The sequence below is a fragment of the Pygocentrus nattereri genome, chromosome 5 (genome assembly GCF_015220715.1).
Source record: "Pygocentrus nattereri isolate fPygNat1 chromosome 5, fPygNat1.pri, whole genome shotgun sequence".
Lineage (NCBI taxonomy): Eukaryota > Metazoa > Chordata > Actinopteri > Characiformes > Serrasalmidae > Pygocentrus > Pygocentrus nattereri.
In genome coordinates this window covers 26,751,151-26,763,163 of record NC_051215.1, presented here as the reverse complement: position 1 = coordinate 26,763,163, position 12,013 = coordinate 26,751,151, and the positions used below count along the sequence as shown (strand labels likewise).

At 41.5% G+C, this 12,013-nt stretch overlaps 1 protein-coding gene across 4 annotated transcripts in view; it reads right to left on the bottom strand.

Annotated features, from left to right (window-relative positions):
- micu1 (mitochondrial calcium uptake 1) overlaps window positions 1–2,451 on the bottom strand; it is a 114,990-nt gene extending 112,539 nt beyond the window's left edge. For all 4 annotated transcript variants that reach the window (XM_017694067.2, XM_017694068.2, XM_017694069.2 and 1 more), the window contains exon 1: window positions 2,242–2,451. The gene's annotated coding sequence lies outside the window, so the exon portion shown is untranslated. The remainder of the gene's footprint in view (window positions 1–2,241) is intronic.
- Window positions 2,452–12,013: the final 9,562 nt, after the last annotated feature.

Below are 12,013 nucleotides of genomic sequence, written 5' to 3'. Positions count from 1 at the left end.
TACCCGCACTCTTTTACTACGAAGTCACGCTGTTGTAACACGTGCAGAATGTGGCTTGGCGTTGTCTTGCTGAAATAAGCAGGACGTCCCTGAAAAAGACGCTGCTTGGATGGCAGCATATGTTGCTCCAAAACCTGTATGTACCTTTCAGCATTAATGGTGCCTTCACAGATGTGCAAGTTACGGCGTTTCTGGGTGTTGTTGATATATGGCTTTTGCTTTGCATGGCAGATTTTAACTTGCGCTTGTAGATGGAGCGACGAACTGTGTTCACTGACAATGGTTTTCTGAAGTGTTCCTGAGCCCATGTGGTAATATCCGTTACAGAATGATGTTGGTGTTTAATGCAGTGCCGCCTGAGGGATCGAAGGTCACAGGTATTCAATGTTGGTTTTCTGCCTTGCTGCTTACGCCACATTCAAAGTCACTTAAATCACCTTTCTTCCCCATTCTGATGCTCGGTCTGCACTTCAGCATGTTGTCTTGACCACCTCTAAATGCCTAAATGCACTGAGTTGCGGCCATGTGATTGGGTGATTAGCGATTTGTGTTAATGAACAACTGATAATAAAGTGGCCAGTGAGTGTATTTTTCAATAATTTTTTTTCTTTCTAAAAATTTTGTTTGTACAGCACTGAGAGGAACCCATTCACCACTGAGCTATACCAGATAGCAGATTTAGGTACAAGTACAACTAAACAGAGTTACACAGTTCAGATCTGTGGGATAACACAGTGTCCAGTGTTAAACAGTCAAAGGACTTAGCTGAGGTTCAGAGCACTGCAGGCACTGTGGGTTTACAGCTTCAGGAAAGTGGTTGGCAGTGCAGGCTGACAACAAACTTTCACAACAACAAATGCTGGTGAAACCACATGTGCTGACATCAACATCTGTGTCAGGTCACTAGATCCTTCAAGTGTCAGCTACAGGGGTATTAACCCCCCCCCCCCCCCCCCCCCCCCCAAATTTGGGCTGTGGAGCAGTGGAACTACATTCTTTGGAGAGATGGTTCACCATCCAACACCTTTGGGATGAGCTGGAGCGACTGTTCATTATCAGTACCTGACCACAGTGATCTTGTGGCTGAATGCAATCACATCCCCACAGCAATATTCCAACACCTTGTGTAAAGTGTTCCCAGGAGAGCAGATGCTGTTACTGCAGCAAATGATGGGTGTGAGCAGCCCACCCCTACATGGCCAAAAGTATATGGACACACCTCCTCACCACTGAGTTCAGGTGTTTCAGCCGCACCTATTGGCATAATATCAAGCACGTAGCCACGCAACCTACACAGACAAACACTGGCGTTAGAATGGGTCTAGCGGTGGTCTCCAACCCTGGTCCTGGAGCGCTACCTTCCTGTTGAGTTTAGTTCCAACCCTTACTTAACCCTAATACACCTGCCAATCAGGGACTTGGGAAGGGATTGATTGCCTGGAGCAGATGTGGCAAATTGTAGTTGAAGCAAGGCTCTGCAGGAAGGCAGCTCTCCAGGACCAGGATTGGCTTTTCGCTATCATAATCTGTGGCAATAATAGATAGTAAAAGATAACAAAAAAAATAACATGAAATTCATCAGATAAACAAAACAACCCATGCTCGGACCCATTCATGATACCACGCAAATCCAGCTGCGTTAAACCGAGCTAAGGTACCACAAGAGTCTGGAAGACGCTGACGCCACCTTCTTACTCACATTGTCCCGTTCCACCTTAAACGATGCAGCATGTAACTGCTGCATCATTTAAGGTGGAACGGGAACATTCGAACAAGTCGATTTCAGCCTCGTAGAGTCTGAAGACACCGTGTTAGCTACCTACGTTTACATACGCAATGAAACAGCTGTAAACTGACTAAACAGCTACAACTCACTACTGAAACCACCATATCTAAGTTACCACTCCAGTTGTAGCCATGTCAACGGCAATGTTTTGACAGCTAGCTTGTTGACTAACACCGAAACGCAGTCTCCGTAGCCTACTGCGTTAACTGACGTTAGCCCAAAAGCATGCTAACGCTGCTGGCTAACTTTTCTATCATTACTTTCTCGGGCTGTCGAGACGTTTTCTAAAATGTACAGCCTTAGCTAGACCCTTTGGCTACTACCAGGCCAGTTCGCGTTTAATTAACGGCATAAAGACACGAGACCGAGTCTTGAGGCAGTTTATGTAGCCAGCTAGCTGGCTGTCCTAGCTCGCTCGCTAGCTGCAGGTCTTGCCCACTGTTGACGTTACTCACTTTGGCTGCTGTGAAGATCTAACAGCCGACGAGAAGCAGGAGGTCAGGCACTACTGATCAACGTGCGAAGCGATTTTCGGACTGGATTCTGTAGAAATTAATCAGTCTTCACTTTCTCCGTTGAAAAAAATCACAAACATGAAGTTCCGCGTATAGCTACCGAAGCCATACGCTAACATCCCAGCGTAAACGTCCAGAAGCCGAGAGCCTCCTCCTCCTCCTCCTCCTCCTCCTCCTCCTCCTCCTCCGCTGCTCCTCCCCTCAGAGCGGCTGGGTCTACCCAGTGAGCCGGAGGAGCGGAGTCGTGGATGCCTGCAGTTCATTAAATAATTAGTATAGGTGCATATAATATATGTCCAAAAGTACCCCAACAGTCCTGTTTAGTGAATTCAGACACGTTTGGTCTCAGGCACACAGAGACCACCTGGTTAAAGCATTGTGTTCATGGCTAGTTGGATGCTGATTATCCAAGCAATCAACACTCTGAAACCAGCTGTGCTCCATCCTGGTCCTGGAGATCTACCGTCCAGGACAGGTCAGATACAACACTTTACTACAGAGATTTATATATATATATATCTATATTATATATATAAATATATAAAATTACTTTTTCAGTTTTTGAAAATACCTGTTGCTGTTTACATAAAGTTTATAATGAATGGACTAAAAGAAATGACCCAAAATGACTTGGAAAAAAATCTGGTTCCACTGACTTACATTTAAAGTAAAGTATGTGTTTTGTTTCTCATGTGAAGTTGTGTATATATGTATGTATATATATGTGTGTGTGTGTGTGTGTGTGTGTGTGTGTGTGTGTGTGTGTGTGTGTATATATATGTCAGGTTTGTAACAATAGAAGACCCCCTATTGGTGCTATATTGAACCCTTTTCAAAAAGGTTGTATGTAAAACCATATACAACACATTCTCTATCAGTCTAAAGAACCTTCTCACCATGCACAGAACCATTTAAGCATGCAATGGTTCTATAAAGAACTCATGGTTCTACATAGAACCATTGTCTTTACTAAAGGACCCTTGAAGAGACATCTTTTGAGTGTGTAGATTTGGCTTGGGGCTAAACTCTGGTGGGATGTCTCCAGAACAGGGCACCAAAGCTCTATTGGCATTTGAATATGTCTTACTGAAGAGCTCAGTGACTTTATGTGCCAGAGCATACAAGCTCTTGCTTGTCTTCGCACATGTGTCCGCCTCCTCATCGCTCCACCACAACGTTACACTAGCTGATATTGTTTCTAATATTCACGTATTATATAGTCATGGTTGCAAAAAGGAAACATGTTCCATTAAAAGTGAATTATTTAACAGTAGAATGTAAATCATATGAGAGGCTGTTTTGTGGGGAAGTGACCCCATTACATAATTTTTATATAACTGAGAGGACCGTGCACTCTGCCTCATTCTTTGTCTTTCTCACTAATTGACCAAACACCCACTTTAAAACCACAAGAAATGCCTCCCTTCATCTCACACCACTAAAATGACCCAGTCTAGTATTTACATGACCCCCGAATGCCCCCCCCAGCCATATTTCTTGGGTCATTAGTGAGTATGTTCCTTTTGGTTGTGTGACTTAATTCAATTTGAGACTCATTTGGCGGCTGTTTCCACAGCTTTGGTTTTGGACATCACGTTGTCATCACACTCCACAGACCACACAACTCAGAACCATCTACACACTTGCCTAAATTTGTCAAAAGTGAATAGGAGCAGAAAATAAGACCTTCTCTTTGAGATCTTCTCCCTGGCGGGCCTGTAAACCACTCTCTCTGTCTGCCTCACACACCCATCCGACCCCCCTTGTCGAGATGTAATTTGTATGGTTGTGTTACCACAGGCATCCTCAGTAAAATAGACCGTCTTTGGCAAATTTACTTGAGGATCAGCCAAGTGTAAAACAGGATCTGAGCAGGCCTGGGTGAACCGGAACACGATTCACTGTCCTGTCCCTCTAGTTTCCTTTGAAACCTCTCAGAAGCTAAAGGAGCCACAGGAGATGAATAAGAGCCTATAACTTTGGTTCTAAGGAGTAGGTAGCTTCGCTTGTTGCAGTAGCACGTACTTGTTCTGAATACCTGTCTGGAGAGGGAGCACCAGGTGGGTGCTTTGCGAAGCAAGATTGTTCAGTTAGCCATGTTTGACAACTTTTGACAACAGCAAGCAAATCCTGCTTTGTGAACTCTGGTAAGAAAAATGCACAGATTTTGGCCAGATAAGCTTTAAGAGGGAACATTGCACACATCAATTGTTTTCCTCTATATCAGGGCTATTTTTGTACTGGGTGATTATTTGTGCAGTAATTGTGATGGGACAAGGTGCGAAATAACAAAACAGTATGCACATAAGAAGGTAATTAGGCTTCAAATTAGGGAATGTGCACAGTTACTCAAGTGCTCGGTTAAAAGTTTGAGGTGCCAGGATTCAAATACGGCATCACAATTCACATTTCACTTTTGCTCCTATGACACAGGAGTATCTAAAGGCCAATTTATGCTTCAATTGAATCAAATCAAACCACCTTGGGAGCCACAATATTTTATGTCCATTTTACCATCTTGCCTGTAAATATGTCTCAGTATGTGCTATGTGCGCAGTATGTCCTAGTACAGGCTAACATATATAATATAAACGAAAATGCAGACTAAGGCCTTATCCCATTTCACCCTACATCCCTACCACTCTGCCCTTAGCCCTCTGTTTTGCGTGTTCACGTCTAGGGTTAGGGTGTCCCGATTTTTGTTGAGATAGAGGGGTAGGGCAACGTCTTAGGGCTACATGGCCCTATAAATGGAGGTTTTTCAGAGGCTCCAAAGACAGTGTTATGAGAAAAAAAGAAAAATCGGCAAGATGGCTGTGCGAGCAACCGATGAAACCCACAAATTTGAGAATTTTCTAATCATGCTAATGTTTCAGTAGCTAGCTAGCTAACTTTCCCGTTCCACCTTAAATAGTCCAGCAGTGTTCACATCTGGAGTGCCAGAATGTAACTGCTGAACTGCTGCTCCATTTAAGGTGGACCGGGAAAATTTGAACAAGCTGGTGAATAACTGACTTCAGGAATGCATGATAATAAATAATTGTCTTATAGCCCCTCTTTGAAAGCATATGCCCTAAATGCCCTAAATGTAACTAAAGCCCAGCAGTGAGGAGCTGAACCTTTCCCTTCTCTGCTATCACTAAAGACGGGTCGCCTACGGAGCAGCGCTAGTGGCTGTTAAATGAAACGACATTTTATTTATTTATTTATTGGAGGGTCCCATTTTGTAGGGCAAGATTTCAACGACTGGTCCTTGTAACTCAGTTCCAAGGGGTTAGGGTGACACTCGAAAACAAGGGGTAGGGGTAAAACGAAGAAATGGGATTGGGTCTTACTTTGCTCTGCTTTAAGCATTAGCTCAGCTGTAGCCACTTTTCTTGCATCTCCAGCAGGAAACCTTTCCTCAAAAGTAAAATAGTTTCTTGTAAAATGTCTCTCAGCGTTCGACTTTCGCAAGGCTATAGTTGCTTCTCATTGCCAGCTTCTTGTTCAAATTTTCCTGTTCCACTTTAAATAGTGCCTGAGGCACCAGAATGTAACTGCTGCACCATTTATGGTGGAACGGGAGAAGTCGAACAAGAAGCAGGTGAACAAGAAGCTGCATTCAGCTTTGTGACTTTTTAGCGTTTGCCAGTTTCTCGTTGCAGATTAAATGTATAAGGAAACCAGTTGGAGTGATTATAAATGCAAATGCAAGTCCATTCGTCTCCAAATTATTGATTATCACCTTAAATTTTTCTCTATGCCGTTTCACTACCTGCTAGCTAGGCAAGGTTGTCTGTGTTGCTATGGTGGCCGGCAAGCTGGGCGCCAACCTTCAGGGTTAAAAGTCAATAGCTCAGCAGGTATAGTCTACATTAAGTCCAGCATTTAAGATCATTTATTGCTAAAACTGTGTTGAACGATCAGCAGAGCTTCATTTTACTGCAAAGGAGGATTATTTTATTTTTTACATAAAAATCTGATTCTGCTGTGGAGCTGCAACAGGGCAGTAAAAGAGCCATATGTTTCCGACCCTGGCATAGGTACCACTTAACTGCATACCCTAAGCAATAGCCTGATCTGCACCTCCTCAGAAACATAACTGCACGCTGTACATCAACATCTGTGATTGTTCCACTTCACTCCACCACATTGCCTCCTACACATTTCCAGCTTCTTCTTCTTCGTCACCTTTTTAAATTCATTTGAGGGTTGGATGAACTGGATTAAGCTGAGGAGAGATTAACCAATTATTTGGTGCTCTGCTAAGTATAGCCAATAAAAACTTTTGACAGTGAGGGCAAAGTTGACTGACTTTTGCTGGAGTGACAGAAAGACAATATCAAACCTGTTCTGTAGTGTTTTGAGCAGTAGCCTAAGCTAATGCGAGCGTACTGAGCCTCTCACCACAGTACAGGCTCGGTTCCAGCTAACTGATGACAGAAAGATGAAAAATTGTTGTAATTGCAGAGCAGCTCAACTCACAGGTATAAACACTCACAATGGCATAGGCCACAGTGTGCCACGTAGATTTCACGCAGAAGAACATCACTGTTGTCAAAAGAAAACCTCATATCTCCAAAATTGTAACTTTACAGGAGAAGGAAACAAGGAATGGAACCAGAGTTTTTTCCAAGTAATTTTGGGTCATTTCTTTTGGTCCATCCTTCATTAAATTTACACTGGTATTTTCAAATTATGTCAAAAACTGAAAAATGACAAAAATGGAGATACAAGGTTTTCTTCTGACAGCAGCAAAAATTGGCATTAAACCTAACTGTATAAAATCATTTTCTTGAAGTTTACAATCTCAACTTTCCTGTTGAATGAACATACTGCTTAATGTGCATTATAAGCCTGCTGAGTGAGTCAATGCAATACAAATAAGATTTACTTCACTTCAGCTTCTTTATGATTGACCAGTTTAATGCACTTTAATGCAATGAGTTAAATGAAACCAGTCGGGCTGTTCTCCACAAGCAGGATTCTGGGAGAAGATTAAATGGACTGATACCTGGATCTACCTATCAAAAAATCTACAGTCCACAGTACCAACAATTCAGTTCTCTTAGTCTCAACAAGCTCCATCTTTCAGTAGCACCACAGTGATATCTGGGTTTCAGTGTTTACTTTCACTGTGCTATTGAGGATGTTAATGATTAGATGCAGAAAGGAGGAAGCTATGGTTTAATTAACTAGAAGAAAATAATCTTATCCATATATACGATGCAGAGGTCTGACAACATCCCTTCGTTTACCGTATTTCCAGTCAAAATGGCTGTTAAGTGCAAGTTATTGATTTCTTCAGCATTAGGAAAAAGACAGAAAACATATTTAACATAATAACATAGAAGCCTCAACAACTAGATATACAATGAATGTTAACCCTTTGTCTTTATTACAGCTTTTTTCTTTTTAGGAGTCTTGTTGTCAGTTTTTCAAAGAAATCTGCAGGGATATTTTTCACGCCTCCAAAGTTCAGTCTTAGGCCCAATACCATTTCTTCTTTCTACCCCTACCCCTTGATTTCGAGTGTCACACTAACCCTTGGAACTGAAATCTTGCCTATGAGATGGGACCCTCAAAAAAATACTAGCACTGCTCTGTAGGCGACCCAGCCAGTCTTCAGTGACAGCAGTTTAGCTCCTCATTGTCGGGCTTTAGTTACATTTAGGTCATCATATGCTTTCAAAGAGGGGGGTAATTATTTATTATCACCCACCGCTAATTCTTTGGTGATACGAAGCTGAGGTCAGATATTCACCAGCTTCTTGGCCGACTTTTCATGCTCCACCTTAAATGGAGCTGCAGTGACATTCTGCCACTTCAGACATCAGAACTGCTGGACTATTTAAGGTGGACCGGGAAAGTTAGCTAGCTAACTACTTAGATGTTAGCATGCTATTAGCAATTTTTTTTGGTTGTTATGAAGAAAACGACCAAAATACACTGAAACTACAGGGTGGGCCATTTATATGGATACACCAAAATAAAATGGGAATGGTTGGTGATGGTAACTTCCTGTTTGTGGCACATTAGTTTATGGGAGGGGGAAAACTTTTCAAGATGGGTGCTGACCATGGCGGCAATTTTGCATCCAACTTTAGTTTTTTCAGTGGGAAGAGGGTCGTGTGACACCTCAAACTTATTGAGAATTTCACAAGAAAAACATGGTGCGCTTGGTTTTAACATAACTTTATTCTTTCATGAGTTATTTACAAGTTTCTGACCACTTATAAAATGTGTTCAAAGTGCTGCCCATTGTGTTGGATTGTCAATGCAGCCCTCTTCTCCCGCTCTTCACACACTGATAGCAACACCACAGAAGCAATGCTAGCACAGGCTTCCAGTATCCGTAGTTTGTGCTGCACATCTCGTATCTTCACAGCATACACAATTGCCTTCAGATGACCCCAAAGATAAAAGTCTAAGGGGGTCAGATCGGGAGACCTTGGGGGCCATTCAACTGGCCCACGGTGACTGGTCACCACCCATCTTGAAAAGTTTTCCCCCTCCCATATACTAATGTGCCACAAACAGGAAGTTAATATCACCAACCATTCCCATTTTATTTGGGTGTATCCATATAAATGGCCCACCCTGTACATTAAACTAATATAATACAGTGGTTTTCATAATTTTTAACGGAGAAAATTCTCACATTTTTGGGTTTCTTTGGTCGCTCATGCAGCCACCTTGCGGGTCTTTCTTTTTTTCTAATAACGCTCAGTTTGGAGTGTTGACTCTGAAAATCTTCCATTTGGAGGGCCATATAGTCCTAACACTTCACCCTACCCCTCAATCTTAACAAAAACTGGGACACCCTAACCCTAGATGTAAACATGCAAAACAGAAGGCTAAGGCCTCAGTGGTAGGGGCGAGGGGTGAAATGGGATTGGGCCTTAGAAGTTGCTTTTACATGTTCTGCTTCTCACAATCCAAATAATCCCAAACACATTCAGTGATGTTGAGGTCCGGACTCTGGGGCGGTCAGTCCATTGTTCAGCTTCTTTGTTCAGAGGCTCAAAACATGTCAAAACATTCAGTCTTAACTTCATGGAGTGAAACGACAACAAAGCAAATTGCAGGATCAGATTTCAGTGGGACACAGGGGGGCATTCTGTGTGTTTGTGTATTGTTTTTGGTTTCTAGGTGCTGCAGGCAGGCCGTTAAACGCTTGTGTGAAACATATTTATAAAATAAAGTGAAGCAGATGCTTTAATAACGCAATCTAATATCACCCCTTTAAGTGTTCAGTGTGTCACTCTGTACCTTTATTACAGCTTCACTTTCAGTTCCTCTATGAAATCTGCAGACACAGCTCCAGAGTTCAGTCTTAGAAGCTGGTTGATGATTTTCTGAAGTAATCAAACCCATTCAGTGGTGCTGAGGTCTGGACTCTGGGGTGGTCAGTCCATTGTTCAGCTTCTTTGTTTGATGTGTCTGTCTCCTTTTCTCAGTGAGCTTCTTCTTGAACAGCTACACATCCTTTCAGACCCATAGCACTGAGTCGTCTTCTCACAGTGGAAGGATGAACAGAAACACCTGTGGATGTTTTCAGATCTGAAGCAGCTTGATTTTCTCCTCTCTCTCAAAGATGAAAGCTTTAAGTGCTGTTTATCTGATGGGGGCAGTTTTGATAGGAGTCCCATTTTCTCTGTAGCTTTGAATCCGTTTTTTTCTTTCTGCAAGCTCATTATCTTTTATCTGATCTCTTTAGAAAGATCTCCTGAAAAATGATTATCTTGTGCTGAATGGCGGCTTAGAAATGAAATAAATGAATCTGTCGCTTCGCTGCTCATGGCTATATTATGGCTTGAAAGTCCAGGCCTGGTCGATACATTATTTTGACATCCATGACATCATCATTTATAAAAGTGTGCCAGGCCTATATGGATGTATTTATAGATATGGGTAATTATCATGGGATTAACATGTTGTGTTAATTGCTTCGTGGCTAACACTCTCCTGCTTGTAATCCACTAGAGCGTGTTCTGTCTTTGGTGTGACCACAGCATGGTCATTAGTGAGGCAGTCATACTGCTCTTAATGAACAACTGCTGACCATAAGACTCCTTTTAATTTACATTCATAAAGCATGAAAAGAACGCAACAGTTCTTATATTAGTGCAGTATAGACAAAACACAGCAGACACACTTCATATAATTACCCACCTGTCCATCTGCGTTTGTCCAACGGTCTATGGACAGGTTTGGTTTAGAAACATAGAATGATTCAGTCCCACTTTATATCTAATAACTGTGTCGTTACATATGCAACAACGATGTAACTACTGATGGTTCAGTCACTGTTACAGATGGAGTACAGAAGTACAGCTTATCTAATTATACATGTGTATCAACTTCAGTTTTGCCTCATGTAATTACACAAGTGTATCTTGATAGGTGTAATAGCCTATTCTCGCTCATGTAATTACACAAGAGTAGTAACATAAATGTAATTACATCTGTAATCAGACTGGAACAGCAGTCTTTTCTAAAGTTCTTTTTTCAGCAGTAAAAGGAAGTATGTAATAAGACATTTCTTAGACTGAATCTGCCAGCTTTCCTAACATTTAACCAGCATTTATGTTGCTAGTGCTGTGACATTCTGACTAGTTTCAGCTTTAAAAGCCAGTCTCTAATGTGATGGAACAGCAGAAGTCCCCTTATCTTAAAATGTAACTTTTATGATATTAATTACGTGCTGCCACTCCGTTATTACACAGAAACCACATGGTGTTAATCATCAATAGTTACAGTGTTATTACATATGTTGTTCATGTGTAGCTACACTGTTATTAGAGACACTTAATATAAAGTGGGACCAATGATTCTTTTAAAAACATCACATTTCATAGATGTGATACGATGTCATAGGACAGCAATATTGTAAATCATATAAATTATCATAATGACCGTTTCATTTCACCATCTCAAGACATAAACACAACCAACTAAAACCACAACATCATCTCATAGTGTCTTCCACATTGTTGATTTTAAATATACACACAGTATATATACATATTTAGCTTATTACTATTTTAAGTTTAAATGGATCCTAACATCATTCCTGTAAATATCTAAGACCTGAATTCTCAGTTGTTTTATGTATATGTGTTATACTGTGGGACTTCAGTTACAGCTAATTTGGTAGGGTGGTCCTTAAACAACCTTTCAAAGGGCACCACCCTGCAGCATTACTGTTCATCGTGTGCCCCATTTCAGCTATGAGACATCAGGTGCGTTTATGTTGGAGAACTCAGGCAAGTTGAATCTTGCCCAAGTGTCCAAATGTGAATTCCATTGTGAATGTCTGAGATTGTGTTGTCCTGACTTCCAAGTAGGCTACAGTTGAATGAGGCATGAGCTCCACTTGGATAGCACCAAGGCTGAACTGGGACCATCATTAAACTTTCATAAAGGATAGGGCAACAGAAATGCTCCAAAAATTAGTTGGAAGAAATCTTTTTCCCTTCATTCCTCCATTGAGAGTTTAGAATGTTTTCCTTCTCTTGTAAAGTTACTAGTTTGATGTATACAAGTTTCTGGAAACACAGCATAGATAGATAGATAGATAGATAGATAGATAGATAGATAGATAGATAGATAGATAGATAGACAGACAGACAGACAGACAGACAGACAGACAGACAGACAGACAGATAGATACAGACAGACTGTTAGACAGATAGACAGACAGATAGACAGACAGAGAGATAGATAG